This window comes from Lethenteron reissneri, chromosome 69, assembly GCF_015708825.2.
Source record: "Lethenteron reissneri isolate LAM-NWPU_2019-01 chromosome 69, ASM1570882v1, whole genome shotgun sequence".
NCBI lineage: Eukaryota > Metazoa > Chordata > Hyperoartia > Petromyzontiformes > Petromyzontidae > Lethenteron > Lethenteron reissneri.
Genome location: NC_083847.1, coordinates 7,104,184 through 7,121,553, shown reverse-complemented (window position 1 = coordinate 7,121,553; position 17,370 = coordinate 7,104,184). Strand labels below are relative to the sequence as shown.

The 17,370-nt window shown below is 48.6% G+C and overlaps 1 pseudogene; it reads left to right on the top strand.

Moving 5' to 3' along the window:
• Positions 1 to 17,370, top strand: part of LOC133360679 (zinc finger protein Xfin-like) — a 265,251-nt pseudogene that overhangs the window by 232,992 nt on the left and 14,889 nt on the right.

The window sequence follows — 17,370 nt, the reverse complement described above, 5'->3', positions numbered from 1 at the left end:
GTTGTTGTGGTGGTGGTTGTGTACCGAGGTAGAGCCTCTCTCTCTCTCTCGTCGGGATGTCAATTGAGTAGCAGCGAGCATGGAAGCGATGTCCACGTTGTAACTTTACAACGCGGGGCCTTGCCTCCTGCCCTCGCCTGGTCGCGTTCGCTTCAATTCTCTCGCTTAAGTTGAATTTGTCTTGACCCGGCTCGCCACTTTGTACCTTTGTTTTACTTTAAACATTAACACAGTTTTTATTTTTACCAGGCCACGCCCGCTTGAGCTGCTGTACCGCTCTTGTTTTCACAAGCGACCTGCCCACAACAACAACAAGGTGAGGCTCGTCAACAGCGTGGTGGTGTTCACTCTAGACACGTGGTGGTGTTCACTCTGGACACGTGGTGGTGTTCACTCTAGACACGTGGTGGTGTTCACTCTAGACACGTGGTGGTGTTCACTCTAGACACGTGGTGGTGTTCACTCTAGACGTGTGGTGGTGTTCACTCTAGACACGTGGTGGTGTTCACTCTAGACACGTGGTGGTGTTCACTCTACACGCGTGGTGGTGTTCACTCTAGACACGTGGTGGTGTTCACTCTACACGCGTGGTGGTGTTCACTCTAGACGTGTGGCGGTGTTCACTATAGACGCGTGGTGGTGTTCGCTATAGACGCATGGTGGTGTTCACTCTAGACGCGTGGTGGTGTTCACTCTAGACGCGTGGTGGTGTTCACTCTAGACGCGTGGCGGTGTTCACTCTAGACGCGTGGCGGTGTTCACTCTAGACGCGTGGTGGTGTTCACTCTAGACGCGTGGTGGTGTTCACTCTAGACACGTGGCGGTGTTCACTCTAGACGCGTGGTGGTGTTCACTCTAGACGCGTGGTGGTGTTCACTCTAGACGCGTGGTGGTGTTCACTCTAGACGCGTGGCGGTGGTCACTCTAAACGCGTGGCAGTGTTCGCTCTGGACGCGTGGCGGTGTTCACTCTAGACGTGTGGCGGTGTTCACTCTAGACGCGTGGCGGTGTTCACTCTAGACGTGTGACGGTGTTCACTCTAGACGCGTGGTGGTGTTCGCTCTAGACGCGTGGTGGTGTTCACTCTAGACGCGTGGCGGTGGTCACTCTAAACGCGTGGCAGTGTTCGCTCTGGACGCGTGGCGGTGTTCACTCTAGACGCGTGGCGGTGTTCACTCTAGACGTGTGGCGGTGTTCACTCTAGACGCGTGGCGGTGTTCACTCTAGACGTGTGACGGTGTTCACTCTAGACGCGTGGTGGTGTTCACTCTAGACGCGTGGCGGTGTTCACTCTAGACGTGTGGCGGTGTTCACTCTGGACGCGTGGCGGTGTTCACTCTCTACATGTGGAGGGGAAACCCGGGGATCGGGAAGGAAATCCACGCGACCACGGGGAGAGAGAGAGACACGTAAACTACAAATATAATCGAACCCACGACTTCCTGTATGCCAGGACAGGTAGTTAACATCTCACCACAGAGAGACACGCAGCCTCGGCTGTGTTGGTTGATCCTCAATGAATTACTTGGTGGAGTGAGGAAGCATTAATACTGAGCAGGTGAAGGTGGCCAGGCGTGGGTCTGGACACACCACCACCTGTGAACCATGCTGCCAGTGTGTGACAGTGGTGGAGCCAGTGGGGGTGGGGTGGCACGTGCCCCCCCAACGATCCGATAGAAATCCGTAATTTCGATAGGATCATTGGGGTTTATTAGTAACTAGCTTCACTACCCGGCTTTGCCCGGGACTTGGATTCTTGTCTTGGATTAATTTAATATTCCCTCATAATTCAATGAAAAACCCTGAAAAAATTGATGCATGCAAGAAAGAAGCCGAAACACTTCAATTTACCTAAATCGGATGTTTTCACTCAAGGAAATTCAACCTGAACCCACTGCTACGTCAGGTCGATTTTTGCCACTCGGGAAGGGAATGACGCGGCGTTCGCTTAGAAATTCCAGACAGCATAAGCTGTGAAAATTTCATGACGCCAGAGCTCACAGCGTTGGAGAGTTTTTGCTGCTTCACACAAACAAACAGGTGTAAGTTCTGCTTTATATTTAAGATGCCAGTTGTACCCGTTCTTCACACGGATTTGTATTGAAACTCCGAGAAGCCAATGACTTAATCGGCCAGGAGCGAAGCGCCACCTAAAATCTCCCGGCACGCTGTGAACAGCTCTAGAAGTACGGCGCGCGAAGAGCCATGTGGTAGGGGGGTAAGCATTGCAGAGCGCTTAGCTCAGGTGTGATGCGGGTTGATGCCACATACGTCATGGTCATTCTCCCCCCCCCCCCCAAAATACAAAAGTCTATTTTTCTTTCCTGAAGGCATCAACACGTTCAGCGAGCGCGATGACGATCACACGCGTCGAATGAAAAGCAAGGGACAAGTCCTTTCTTACTAACAACTCCTATCTCACTAACAACTCCTGTAATTTTTCATTGCTGGAGGGGTTTCCCCCCCCTATCTGAAAATCCTGGCTCCACCTCTGAGTGTGTGACAGTGTCAAGTTTGTATTTGCAGTAAAGTCTATTAACTCTATTGAGCACAGAGGTTATATCAAAACAGTAGTTTATTTTAGTTTTCCTCTGGAACTCTTTGTAAGAATGGAGTCAGGAAGTGATCACAGCACACACGTGCAGCAGCTGAAGTCGGAACTGCTCATCCCAGCAATCAAGGACATCTGTGCCTGGCTTCACACCTAAGTTGCGATTGAACATTAATTTATGCATTTGTGCATGACAAATAGTATTATTTTCAACACCCTTTGCTATGTCAGTTGAATTTAGCTTTCATAAACATTTATTTAGAAGCCAAACAGCTGAAATTGTGTGCTGAGTTTTGGGTTAACGTTCATTTTGAAGATACGAGGGCTTCCAGGCATGTTTATGACCATTTGGCCTCTCATTGTGTGCCATAACAGCCTGTGTGATGAATTTGGGACACTTTTTTTTTACTATATCATAAATATATGAATAACTATAGACGTGTAAGTCACGTGTGACTGTGTATATGCATTCCTCTGTGCCTCGATACTGATGTGTAGATGGTGTGGATATTCTTTGTTTCTGTCTGCAGCTATCGCTGCCTCTGCAGAAGTGGTCTGATGGAGCAAAGGCACTCGGCGCGGCTCGGTGCAAAAAGGCAACAATGCGACCGGTGTGCATACAGCACGGATCGTCCTGAACATTTGACACGGCACCAGAGAACTCACACAAGAGAGAAACCCTTCAAGTGCAGTGTGTGTGGGAGGGCGTTTGCACAGTCATCTGCTCTTGTAACACACCAGAGAACACACACGGGAGAGAAACCCTTCAAGTGCAGTGTGTGTGGGAGGGCGTTTGCACAGTCATCTGCTCTTGTAAAACACCAGAGAACACACACGGGAGAGAAACCCTTCAAGTGCAGTGTGTGTGGGAAGGCGTTTGCACAGTCATCTGTTCTTGTAGCACACCAGAGAACACACACGGGAGAGAAACCCTTCAAGTGCAGTGTGTGTGGGAAGGCGTTTGCACAGTCATCTGCTCTTTTAAAACACCAGAAAACACACACGGGAGAGAAATCCTTCAAGTGCACTTTGTGTGGGAAGGCGTTTTCAGATTCATCTACTCTTGTAGCACACCAGAGAACCCACACGGGAGAGAAACCCTTCAAGTGCGGTGTGTGTGGGAAGGCGTTTTCATATTTATCTACTCTTCTAACACACAAGAGAACACACACGGGAGAGAAACCCTTCAAGTGCAGTGTGTGTGGGAAGGCGTTTGCACAGTCATCTACTCTTGTAATACACCAGAGAACACACACGGGAGAGAAACCCTTCAAGTGCAGTGTGTGTGGGAAGCCGTTTTCAGATTCATCTGCTCTTGTAGCACACCAGAGAACACACACGGGAGAGAAACCCTTCAAGTGCAGTGTGTGTGGGAAGGCGTTTACACAGTCATCTGCTCTTGTAATACACAAGAGAACACACACGGGAGAGAAACCCTTCAAGTGCAGTGTGTGTGAGAAGGCGTTTACACTTTCACCAAATCTTCAAAGACACCAGAGAACACGCAAGCATCAGAAAATCCACAAGGAGTGGAGTGTGAAATCAGCTTGTGAAAGTCAAAGTGCCTCAATGAGCCCATCCCTCATCAAACAAGAACTGGAAGAAAATCCCAGCTTGGACGCTTTTAAAGAAATCAAGGTGAAATATGAAGAGGTGAAGGTGAAATATGAAGACGTGATGGTGAAGAGCGAAGAAGTGAAGGTAAAATGTGAAGATGAAGATTCAACTCCCAAATCGGACCTTCACATCGCTGGAGGCAACGTGAAGCAGGAGGAGAATTCTGACTGTGAGGCCGAGCGAGGCAACTCCCAGCAGTTTGTGGAAGTGGAGGTGTGGGTGGACTTCCTCCGAGACAATACAAAGTCAAATGGAGACCCGGGAGATGCCTAAGCCTTAGACCAGTGGTTCTTAACCTGGGTTCGATCGAACCCCAGGGGTTCGGTGAGTCAGTCTCAGGGGTTCGGTGGAGGTTAAGACACACACCTGACTCATGATTGTGCACCAGTAAAACATGTTTTGAATTTGAAAAAATTATTTTATTTTTCCCATTAAGAAGGGTTCTGTGAATGTGCATATGAAACTGGTGGGGTTCAGTACCTCCAACAAGGTTAAGAACCACTGCCTTAGACGATGCCGCTCCAATAGATGCACCTTTGTCACAGGCCTTTAATGACAAGAATGTGAAGTTGAACACTCAGTTCCTAGGTTCAACTTGCAGGGTAAGAGCGGCCAGTCTTTGTGGACCTGTGTGTTGGGTAGGTCTCTAACCAGGAGCGAGAGCCAATAAGCTCCTAAGCATTCACTATGTTATCATAATTGCATTCATATTGTACTTGCTTAATTGCAATTCGTAGTTTTGTATCGTTTCTCGTCTCAAACACTCTAAGAGCATCCCCAAGTAGCAGCTGCCCCTGTGTGGCACAAGGTGGTGGCCCTGCCCTGGCCTGCATGTGGACAAGAGCCTGTCAGTAGGGGGCGATGGTTGATGTGGCATCTCAGTTGTGGAGTTTGTAGGTAATGTTTGGAATTTGCTAAACTTTTTACCCAGATGCCAGCATGCAATGGCCGACTCGTTTTGAATGGTGCATTAGTATGTTGTACATACACTGTTAAGCAGATGGTGCGTATTTTTTAATTAGCTTCTAGTTAATAGGATGTAACCTAATGCAGTATATTTCAGTGCAGTAATTCAATTTTGTTCATATGCCTGTCAATAATTTAGAATGAATACTTGTCTGATTGTGTGCGTACATGTAACCTTTTGTCTATAAGGGTCAAACATTGAATAAGTCATGTTAGGACACAGTGTGTGTTTTGCAAGTAACCTGGTCAGATAACTCAGGTGAGACTCATTGTTCTTGTGATACAGGTCAATGGGTACTTTTGTGTTTTCAGGAAGCATCTCCCTCTGGAGCAACTCATTGTCTTTGAAATAGGGAGCACACTCGGATCATTCATCTGTTACAAGGCATACCACTCAAAAGTTACACGTAGAGGAGATACATTCTTAACAACACGAATTATAATTTTGTATTACGTGTTGACGTAGATTTTGTCGAATTAGGACGAGAAATGGTCCTTGCCGATTAACGTCTGGATGTTCACAACCATGGGGTTGAAGCAAGCCTGATTGCGTGCGGTGCCCCTCAACCATTTACGGCCTTGGGCCAGGAAAGTCACGAAGAAAATTGCACACGAACGACGCATTCATGCAAGCACCCGATGCTCCCTTTTGAAGTTTTAACATGAAACAACTTTGAATTGTATATTGTTTTGCATTAGATAATTGTATTTCTTCATTAAAAGCTGATATCATTTTCCATCTGGAAGACTTCATTGAAAACGACATTTCGTGTGAATTTTCTCTAGTCGTTAAGTAGATGGCCTTGCCGGGGTTCGGTTCTATGCGGACTTTCACCTGGTTGGGATCTTGGGGTGGAGATAAGGCGACACAGCTGGCCGTGCCAGAAGACCGCCGTCTGCATATTGATTCCAACGCGATCGAACGTCTGTCCCTGATCCTCCGTCGTTCATGCAGGGGGCGCGTAGGTTTGCAGCGCCCCCTGCATGAAAAATAAGGAAAGTGCAGCGTTCATCACAGATGAGGTGCGCTTATATAAGAGTACTCGCGGAAAGTACCTGGTGTGAAATTTCCCACCTTTTATCGTAATATATAGGATACTAAGGCTAAGCACACCCGAGGATTGCACTTTTGTTGAAATATGAAGTTGCAAATATTTGTCCATTATTGGCCAAAAACGGCATAGGTTAGTATGCCGATTTTCTATATTGGGACGTGCACATTTCATCATAAAATGTTCCACTTTTAATCTAATACATAGCATACTAAGGGTAAATACAATTGATGAATGCACTTTTTGTTGAAAAAGAAAGCTATGAAAATTTTGCTTATTTTGGTTAAAACCGGCATAAGTTTGACGATTTTATTTTTGGGACGTGAAAATTTAATCGTGAAATTTCCCACTTTTAAAGTAATATAGAGCATACTAATGCTTTACAAAATGAAGGAATTCACTTTTTCTTGGAAAATCTAGCTATGAAAATGTAGCAAATTTTGGCCAAGAACGGCATTGGTAAAGTATGCCGATTTGATCTTTTTACTTCAAATTCATGGTCAAATTTCCCACTTTTAATGTAATTTATAGGCTAATCATGCTCAACACAACCGAGGAATGCACTTTTTATTTATAAATACAGCTGTAAAAATTCGTTCAATTTTAGCCAAAAACGGCAGAGGTTTAGTATGTCGATTTTCTGTTTGGGACGTGAATATTTCATCGTGAAATTTTCCAATTATAATCTAATACATAGCATACTAAGGCTAAATACAATGGAGCAATGAACCTTTGTCGACAAATAAGGCTGTGAAAGTGTGGCCAATTTTGGCCGATTAAATTTTTTTACTTTAAAATTTCATGGTGAAATTTACCACTTTTTTTACGTAATATATAGAATACTAAGGCTAAGCACACCCGAGGATTGCACTTTTGTTGAAAAATGAAGCTTTAAAAATTTGGCCATTATTGACCAAAAACGGCATAGGTTAGTATGCCAAAAACGGCATTTTAATCAAATACATGGCATACTAAGGATAAATACAATAGAGGAATTAACTTTCGTCCAAAAATAAAGCTGTCAAAAGTTTGGCTTATTGAGCCTAAAAACGGCACAGTATGCCGATTAACTTTTTTATATTCGAAAATTTCATGCATCAAATTCCCCACTTTTTTACGTAATATATAGGCTACTCAGGCTATAAACACAACCAAGGAATGCATTTTCGTTGAAAAATAAAGCCATGAAAATTGGGCCAATTTTGCCAAAAAACGGCCTAGGTTCGTATGGCGATTTTCTTTTCATGGACGTGAAAATGTCATCGTGACATGTCGCCAGCGGTGTGCTGGAGAGCCAAGCCGCGACATCCACAAAGTGCTGCTCATAGCGAGTAGCAGCACCGGTGGAGGTCGTCACGGCACACACAGAGGGGGGGGTGGGTGGCCAGCACCACGCCCGGCCGCCTTTGTCTCCCCAGTGCTGGCGATGTTGACACACCGCACCGGGGACTCGTTTGAGGCTGAGTCGACGTAGGGGAGGCTCAGGACCGGCTCAGAAAGTGGTCACTGGCGGCGTTGGCCACGAGCGGGAATGGAACTCGGCTGGTCGGTGCGGAGCGCAGCGCTCACCACGTCACTGCCAACAACAACAAACTTGAACTCTGACCCCGCCCTCTGACGTCACCGCTCAGCGTGACCTCATCGGCGTCAAACGCCAGTGGGAGGTGTGCCTCGTTAGTGACGTCATGTCACCAAGGTATTCACCCCACCCAACTCACGCGCTCTTGAGCGTGACGTCACCTCCGCTCGGCCGATGTCTGTTCCAGTACTAATCCTTATTTGGGCAAAGCTACGCCCGGTGACTGGCGGCTCATTAACATAATTTAAGTTGCAGAGCCGCTCGTTGTGGGAGGAGAGTGTCTTGTCCTGCAAGTGACGTCATGTCACCTCGTGACGTCACGAGGGATCAGGACGTTGCCGCTCTGCGCTCGCACTGCAATCCGAGGTGAGAAATTCTCATCGCGGTTGTTGTGGTGGTTGTTGTTGTTGTGGTGGTTGTTGTGGTGGTTGTTGTTGTTTACCGAGGTAGAGCCTTGCTCTCTCTCTCGTAGGGATGTCAATTGAGTAGCAGCGAGCATGGAAGCGATGTGCAGGGTGGAACTTTACAACGCGGGGCCTAGTGCCTCCTGCCCTCGCCTGATGGCGTTCGCTTCAATTCTCTCGCTTAAGTTTAATTTGTCTTGACCCGGATCGCCACTTTGTACCTTTGTTTAAATATTCTATACTAACACAGTTTCTTTTTTCATTTTTTACCAGGCCACGCCCGCTTGAGCTGCTGTACCGCTCTTGTTTTCAGAAGCGACCTGCCAACAACAACAACAAGGCAGAGGTGGGACAAAGTCATTGTTATGCAAGTCCAAGTCGAGTCTGAAGTCATCAAATTCATGACTCGAGTCTGACTCGAGTCCACACCTCTGCAACAAGGTGAGGCTCCTCTTCTTGGTTCTTTCGGTAAAGTCACGTAGAAGGGAAGTAATAAAATAATAAAAATAAAACATAATAAAACAATTCTCACGACGTTTCGGCCACAACGCAAGCAGCCGTCCTCAGGTGAAAACCAGGTCCGTCGAGGCGACAGCGTCTGAATGAAACAGCACACGGGCTTAGAGCATATATATAAGCTGGGCGCATTGACAAAGGAATTTGCATATCAACAGGAATTTAGCATATTTATGGGAAATGCAGGAATGTAATTAGTACTGCATATGCATGTGCATTATGCAGGATTAACAGCATCAAAGGGAGCTGCAGTTGCTGCTGCTGCTGCTGCACTTGCTGCTGCTGCTGCACTTGCTGCTGCTGCTGCACTTGCTGCTGCTGCTGCACTTGCTGCTGCTGCTGCACTTGCTGCTGCTGCTGCACTTGCTGCTGCTGCTGCACTTGCTGCTGCTGCTGCACTTGCTGCTGCTGCTGCACTTGCTGCTGCTGCTGCACTTGCTGCTGCTGCTGCACTTTCTGCAGCAGCAGCAACTGCAGCAGCAGCAGAAACTGCAGCAGCAGCAGTAGCTGCAGCTCCCTTTGATGCTGTTAATCCTGCATAATGCACATGCATATGCAGTACTAATTACATTCCTGCATTTCCCATAAATATGCTAAATTCCTGTTGATATGCAAATTCCTTTGTCAATGCGCCCAGCTTATATATATGCTCTCAGCCCGTGTGCTGTTTCATTCAGACTCTGTCGCCTCGACGGACCTGGTTTTCACCTGAGGACGGCTGCTTGCGTTGTGGCCGAAACGTCGTGAGAATTGTTTTATTATGTTTTATTTTTATTATTTTATTACTTCCCTTCTACGTGACTTTACCGAAAGAACCAAGAAGATGAATCCCTGCAGTCACGAAAGCTTTAAATCGAAATTTAAGGTGAGGCTCGTCAACAGCGTGGCGGTGTTCACTCTAGACGCGTGGCGGTGTTCACTTTAGACGCGTGGCGGTGTTCACTCTAGACGCGTGGTGGTGTTCACTCTAGACGCGTGGCGGTGTTCACTCTAGACGCGTGGCGGTGTTCACTCTAGACGCGTGGCGGTGTTCACTCTAGACACGTGGTGGTGTTCACTCTAGACACGTGGTGGTGTTCACTCTAGACGCGTGGCGGTGTTCACTCTAGACGCGTGGCGGTGTTCACTCTAGACGCGTGGCGGTGTTCACTCTAGACACGTGGTGGTGTTCACTCTAGACACGTGGTGGTGTTCACTCTAGACGCGTGGCGGTGTTCACTCTAGACGCGTGGCGGTGTTCACTCTAGACGCGTGGCGGTGTTCACTCTAGACGCGTGGCGGTGTTCACTCTAGACACGTGGCGGTGTTCACTCTAGACGCGTGGTGGTGTTCACTCTAGACGCGTGGCGGTGTTCACTCTAGACGCGTGGCGGTGTTCACTCTAGACGCGTGGCGGTGTTCACTCTAGACGCGTGGTGGTGTTCACTCTAGACGCGTGGTGGTGTTCACTCTAGACACGTGGTGGTGTTCACTCTAGACGCGTGGCGGTGTTCACTCTAGACGCGTGGCGGAGTTCACTCTAGACACGTGGCGGTGTTCACTCTAGACGCGTGGCGGTGTTCACTCTAGACGCGTGGCGGTGTTCACTCTAGACACGTGGCGGTGTTCACTCTAGACACGTGGTGGTGTTCACTCTAGACACGTGGTGGTGTTCACTCTAGACACGTGGTGGTGTTCACTCTAGACGCGTGGCGGTGTTCCCTCTAGACACGTGGTGGTGTTCACTCTAGACACGTGGTGGTGTTCACTCTAGACACGTGGTGGTGTTCACTCTAGACGCGTGGCGGTGTTCCCTCTAGACACGTGGCGGTGTTCCCTCTAGACACGTGGCGGTGTTCACTCTAGACGCGTGGCGGTGTTCACGCTAGACGCGTGGTGGTGTTCACTCTAGACACGTGGTGGTGTTCACTCTAGACGCGTGGCGGTGTTCACTCTAGACGCGTGGCGGTGTTCACTCTAGACGCGTGGTGGTGTTCACTCTGGACGCGTGGCGGTGTTCACTCTAGACACGTGGTGGTGTTCACTCTGGACGCGTGGCGGTGTTCACTCTAGACGCGTGGCGGTGTTCACTCTAGACACGTGGTGGTGTTCACTCTGGACGCGTGGCGGTGTTCACTCTAGACGCGTGGCAATGTTCACTCTGGACGCGTGGTGGTGTTCACTCTAGACGCGTGGCGGTGTTCACTCTAGACGTGTGGCGGTGTTCACTCTAGACACGTGACGATGTTCACTCTAGACGCGTGGTGGTGTTCACTCTAGACGCGTGGTGGTGTTCACTCTGGACACGTGGTGGTGTTCACTCTAGACACGTGACGATGTTCACTCTAGACGCGTGGTGGTGTTCACTCTAGACACGTGGCGGTGTTCACTCTAGACACGTGGCGGTGTTCACTCTAGACGTGTGACGGTGTTCACTCTAGACACGTGACGATGTTCACTCTAGACGCGTGGTGGTGTTCACTCTAGACGCGTGGTGGTGTTCACTCTAGACGCGTGGTGGTGTTCACTCTAGACGCGTGGTGGTGTTCACTCTGGACGTGTGGTGGTGTTCACTCTAGACGCGTGGTGGTGTTCACTCTAGACGCGTGGCGGTGTTCACTCTAGACACGTGGTGGTGTTCACTCTAGACGCGTGGTGGTGTTCACTCTAGACACGTGGTGGTGTTCACTCTAGACGCGTGGTGGTGTTCACTCTGGACGTGTGGTGGTGTTCACTCTAGACGCATGGTGGTGTTCACTCTAGACGCGTGGTGGTGTTCACTCTAGACACGTGGCGGTGTTCACTCTGGACGTGTGGTGGTGTTCACTCTAGACGCGTGGTGGTGTTCACTCTAGACGCGTGGTGGTGTTCACTCTGGACGTGTGGTGGTGTTCACTCTAGACGCATGGTGGTGTTCACTCTAGACGCGTGGCGGTGTTCACGCTAGACGCGTGGCGGTGTTCACTCTGGACGCATGGTGGTGTTCACTCTAGACACGTGGTGGTGTTCACTCTGGACGCGTGGCGGTGTTCACTCTAGACGCGTGGCAATGTTCACTCTGGACGCGTGGTGGTGTTCACTCTAGACGCGTGGCGGTGTTCACTCTAGACGCGTGGCGGTGTTCACTCTAGACGCGTGGCGGTGTTCACTCTAGACGCATGGCGGTGTTCACTCTAGACGCATGGCGGTGTTCATTCTAGACGCGTGGCGGTGTTCGCTCTGGACGCGTGGCGGTGTTCACTCTAGACACGTGGCGGTGTTCACTCTAGACGTGTGGCGGTGTTCACTCTAGACGCGTGGCGGTGTTCACTCTAGACACGTGGCAGTGGTCACTCTAGACACGTGGCGGTGTTCACTCTAGACACGTGGCGGTGTTCACTCTAGACGCGTGGCAGTGTTCGCTCTGGACGCGTGGCGGTGTTCACTCTAGACACGTGGTGGTGTTCACTCTAGACGTGTGGCGGTGTTCACTCTAGACGCGTGGCGGTGTTCACTCTAGACACGTGGCAGTGGTCACTCTAGACGCGTGGCGGTGTTCGCTCTGGACGCGTGGTGGTGTTCACTCTAGACGCGTGGCGGTGGTCACTCTAGATACGTGGCAGTGTTCGCTCTGGACGCATGGCGGTGTTCACTCTAGACGCATGGCGGTGTTCACTCTAGACGCGTGGCGGTGTTCGCTCTGGACGCATGGCGGTGTTCACTCTAGACACGTGGCGGTGTTCACTCTAGACGTGTGGCGGTGTTCACTCTAGACGCGTGGCGGTGTTCACTCTAGACACGTGACGGTGTTCACTCTAGACGCATGGCGGTGTTCACTCTAGACGCGTGGCGGTGTTCGCTCTGGACGCGTGGCGGTGTTCACTCTAGACACGTGGCGGTGTTCACTCTAGACGTGTGGCGGTGTTCACTCTAGACGCTTGGCGGTGTTCACTCTAGACACGTGGCGGTGTTCACTCTAGACACGTGGCAGTGGTCACTCTAGACACGTGGCGGTGTTCACTCTAGACGCATGGCGGTGTTCACTCTAGACGCGTGGCGGTGTTCACTCTAGACGCATGGCGGTGTTCGCTCTGGACGCGTGGCGGTGTTCACTCTAGACACGTGGCGGTGTTCACTCTAGACGTGTGGCGGTGTTCACTCTAGACGCTTGGCGGTGTTCACTCTAGACACGTGGTGGTGTTCACTCTAGACACGTGGCAGTGGTCACTCTAGACACGTGGCGGTGTTCACTCTAGACACGTGGCGGTGTTCACTCTAGACGCGTGGCGGTGTTCGCTCTGGACGCGTGGCGGTGTTCACTCTAGACACGTGGTGGTGTTCACTCTAGACGTGTGGCGGTGTTCACTCTAGACGCGTGGCGGTGTTCACTCTAGACGCGTGGCGGTGTTCACTCTAGACACGTGGCAGTGGTCACTCTAGACGCGTGGCGGTGTTCGCTCTGGACGCGTGGTGGTGGTCACTCTAGACGCGTGGTGGTGTTCACTCTAGACGTGTGGCGGTGTTCACTCTAGACGCGTGGCGGTGTTCACTCTAGACACGTGGCAGTGGTCACTCTAGACGCGTGGCGGTGTTCGCTCTGGACGCGTGGTGGTGGTCGCTCTAGACGCGTGGTGGTGTTCACTCTCTACATGTGGAGGGGAAACCCGGGGATCGGCAGCTGTAGAAGTACGGCGCGCGAAGAGCCATGTGGTAGGGGGGTAAGCATTGCAGAGCGCTTAGCTCAGGTGTGATGCGGGTTGATGCCACATACGTCATGGTCATTTCCCCCCCCCCCCCCCCCCCCAAAATACAAAAGTCTATTTTTCTTTCCTGAAGGCATCAACACGTTCAGCGAGCGCGATGACGATCACACACGTCGAATGAAAAGCAAGGGACAAGTCCTTTCTTACTAACAACTCCTTTCTCACTAACAACTCCTTACTTACTAACAACTCCTGTAATTTTTCATTGCTGGAGGGGTTTCCCCCCCCTACCTGAAAATCCTGGCTCCACCTCTGAGTGTGTGACAGTGTCAAGTTTGTATTTGCAGTAAAGTCTATTAACTCTATTGAGCACAGAGGTTATATCAAAACAGTAGTTTATTTTATTTTTCCTCTGGAACTATTCTTTGGTTCTTTCGGTTAAGTCACGTCTAAAGATAAAATAATAAATTAAAATAAAAGCAGTATGCTTTTATTTTCATTCATTATTTTATCTTTAGACGTGACTTAACCGAAAGAACCAAAGAATAATTCCTGCAGTCACGAAAGCTCCATAATTAAGATTCCTCTGGAACTCTTTGTAAGAATGGAGTCAGGAAGTGATCACAGCACACACGTGCAGCAGCTGAAGTCGGAACTGCTCATCCCAGCAATCAAGGACATCTGTGCCTGGCTTCACACCTTTAAGTTGCGATTGAACATTAATTTATGCATTTGTGCGTGACACAAATAGTATTATTTTCAACACCCTTTGCTATGTCAGCTGAATTTAGCTTTCATAAACATTTATTTAGAAGCCAGACAGCTGAAATTGTGTGCTGAGTTTTGGGTTAACGTTCATTTTGAAGATACGAGGGCTTCCAGGCATGTTTATGACCATTTGGCCTCTCTTTGTGTGCCATAACAGCCCGTGTGATGAATTTGGGACACTTTTTTTTTACTATATCATAAATATATGAATAATTATAGACGTGTAAGTCACGTGTGACTGTGTATATGCATTCCTCTGGGCCTCGATACTGACGTGTAGATGGTGTGGATATTCTTTGTTTCTGTCTGCAGCTGTCGCTGCCTCTGCAGAAGTGGTCTCATGGAGCAAAGGCACTCGGCGCAGCTCGGTGCAAAAAGGCATCAATGCGACCGGTGTGCATACAGCACGGATCGTCCTGCACATTTGACACTGCACCAGAGAACTCACACTGGGGAGAAACCCTTCAAGTGCAGTGTGTGTGGGAAGGCGTTTGCACGGTCATCTACTCTTGTAGAACACCAGAGAACACACACGGGAGAGAAACCCTTCAAGTGCAGTGTGTGTGGGAAGACGTTTGCACATTCATCTGCTCTTGTAGCACACCAGAGAACTCACACGGGAGATAAACCCTTCAAGTGCAGTGTGTGTGGGAAGGTGTTTGGACAGTCATCTGCTCTTGTAAAACACCAGAGAACACACACGGGAGAGAAACCCTTTAAGTGCACTTTGTGTGGGAAGGCGTTTTCATATTCATCTGCTCTTGTAAGACACCAGAGAACACACACGGGAGAGAAACCCTTTAAGTGCACTTTGTGTGGGAAGGCGTTTTCAGATTCATCTGCTCTTGTAAAACACCAGAGAACCCTCATGGAAGAGAAACCCTTCAAGTGCAGTGTGTGTGGGAAGGCGTTTTCACGTTCATCTGATCTTAAAATACACCAGAGAACACACATGGGAGAAAAACCCTTCAAGTGCGGTGTGTGTGAGAAGGCGTTTACACTTTCACCAAATCTTCAAAGACACCAGAGAACACACAAGCATCAGAAGATCCACCAGGAGTGGAGTCTGAAATCAGCTTGTGAAAGTCAAAGTTCTGCAATGAGCCCATCCCTCATGAAACAAGAACCGGAAGAACATCCCAGCCTGGACACTTTCAAAGAAATCGAGGTGAAATATGAAGAGGTGAAGGTGGAATGTGAAGACGTGATGGTAAAGAGCGAAGAAGTGAAGGTAAAATGTGAAGATGAAGATTCAACTCCAAAATCGGACTTTCACATCGATGGAGGCAACGTGAAGCAGGAGGAGAATTCTGACTGTGAGGCAGAGCGAGGCAACTCCCAGCAGTTTGTGGAAGTGGAGGTGTGGGTGGACTTCCTCCGAGACAGTACAAAGTCGAATGGAGACCCGGTAGATGTGTAAGCCTGAAACGATGTCGCTCCAATAGATGCACCTTTGTCACAGGCCTTTAATGACAATAATGTGAAGTTGAACACTCAGTTCCTAGGTGCAACCTGCAGGGTAAGAGCGGCCAGTCTTTGTGGACCTGTGTGTTGGGTAGATCTCTAACTAGGAGCGAGAGCCAATAAGCTCCCAAGCATTCACTATGTTATCATAATTGCATTTATATGGTGCTTGCTTAATTGCCTCGGCAATTCGGAGTTTTGTATCGTATCTCTTTTCAAACACTCTAAGAGCATCCCCAAGTAGCAGCTGCCCCTGTGTGGCACAAGGTGGTGGCCATGCACCGGCCTGCACGTGGACAAGAGCCTGTCAGTAGGGGGCGATGGTTGATGTGGCATCTCGGTTGTGGAGTTTGTAGGTAATGTTTAGAATTTTTTTGATCAATTTTGACCCAGACGCCAGCATGCAATGGCCTACTCGTTTTGAATGGTGCATTAGTATGTTGTACATACACTGTTAAGCAGACGGTGCGTATTTTTTTAATTAGCTTGTTAATGCGATGTAACCTAATGCAGTATATTTCAGTGCAGTCATTAAATTTTGTTAATATGCCTGTCACGAATTTAGAATGAATACTTGTCTGATGGTGTGCGTACATGTAACCTTTTGTCTACAAGGGTCAAACTTTGAATGAGTCATGTTAGGACACAGTGTGTGTTTTGCAAGTAACCTGTACAGATAACTCAGGTGAGACTCATTGTTCTTGTGATACAGGTCAAAGGGTATTTTTGTGTTTTCAGGAAGCATCTCCCTCTGGAGCAACTCATTGTCTTTAAAATAGCGAGCACACTCGTATCATTCATCAGTTACAAGGCAAACCACTTAAAAGTTACACGTAGAGGAGATACATTCTCAACAACACGAATTATAATTTTGCATTACGTGTTGACGTAGATTTTGTCTAACTAGGACGAGAAATACTCCTTACTGATTAATGTCTGGATGTCCCTAACTATCGGTTGAAACAAGCCCGGCTGCTGTTGAGACGCTGTGCACCAATAAGGGTCCACATGTGGCTTGCACTGAATCAATGACGCGCTCCCAGAAGTCTGTGCTAGTTATAGTTTGTGTAAAACATTCATTTGTTTCGTGGAGAGATCGATAAATGAAAGATGTCGTGTCTGCTGATCTGCTTCATAGCAAGGAGGTCATTTTAAGAGCACATTTGGAATGCATTTTTGGTACAGATTTGTATTCGGTTACAAGGCAGAGCACATCTAGTAGATACATTCTCCACAACAACACTCATTAGAATTTTGCATGACGTCTTATATATGTTGGCGAACTAGGACAAGAAATGGTCCTTGCCGATTAATGTCTGGATGTTGACAACCATGGGGTTGAAGCAAGCCGGACCGCCTGCGGTGCCCCTCAACCGTTTACGGCCTTGGGCCAGGAAAGTCACGAAGAAAATTGTCCACGAACGACGCATCCACGCAAACACCCGATGCTCCGTTTTGAAGTTTTAAAATGAAACAACTTTGAATTGTATTATGTTTTTGAATTAGATAATTGTACTTAATTAAAAGCTTATATTTTACATCTGGAAGACTTCATTGAAAACGACATTTCGTGTGAATTTTCTCTAGTCGTGAAGTAGATGGCCTTGCCGGGGATTCGGTTCGATGCGGACTTTCACCTGGTTGGGATCGCGAGGTGGAGATGAGGCGACACAGAGCTGGCCGTGCCAGAAGACCGCCGTCTGCAGATCGATTCCAACGTGATCGAACGTCTGTCACTGTGCCTCCGTCGTTCATGCAGGGGGCGCGTAGGGTTACAGCGCCCCCTGCATGA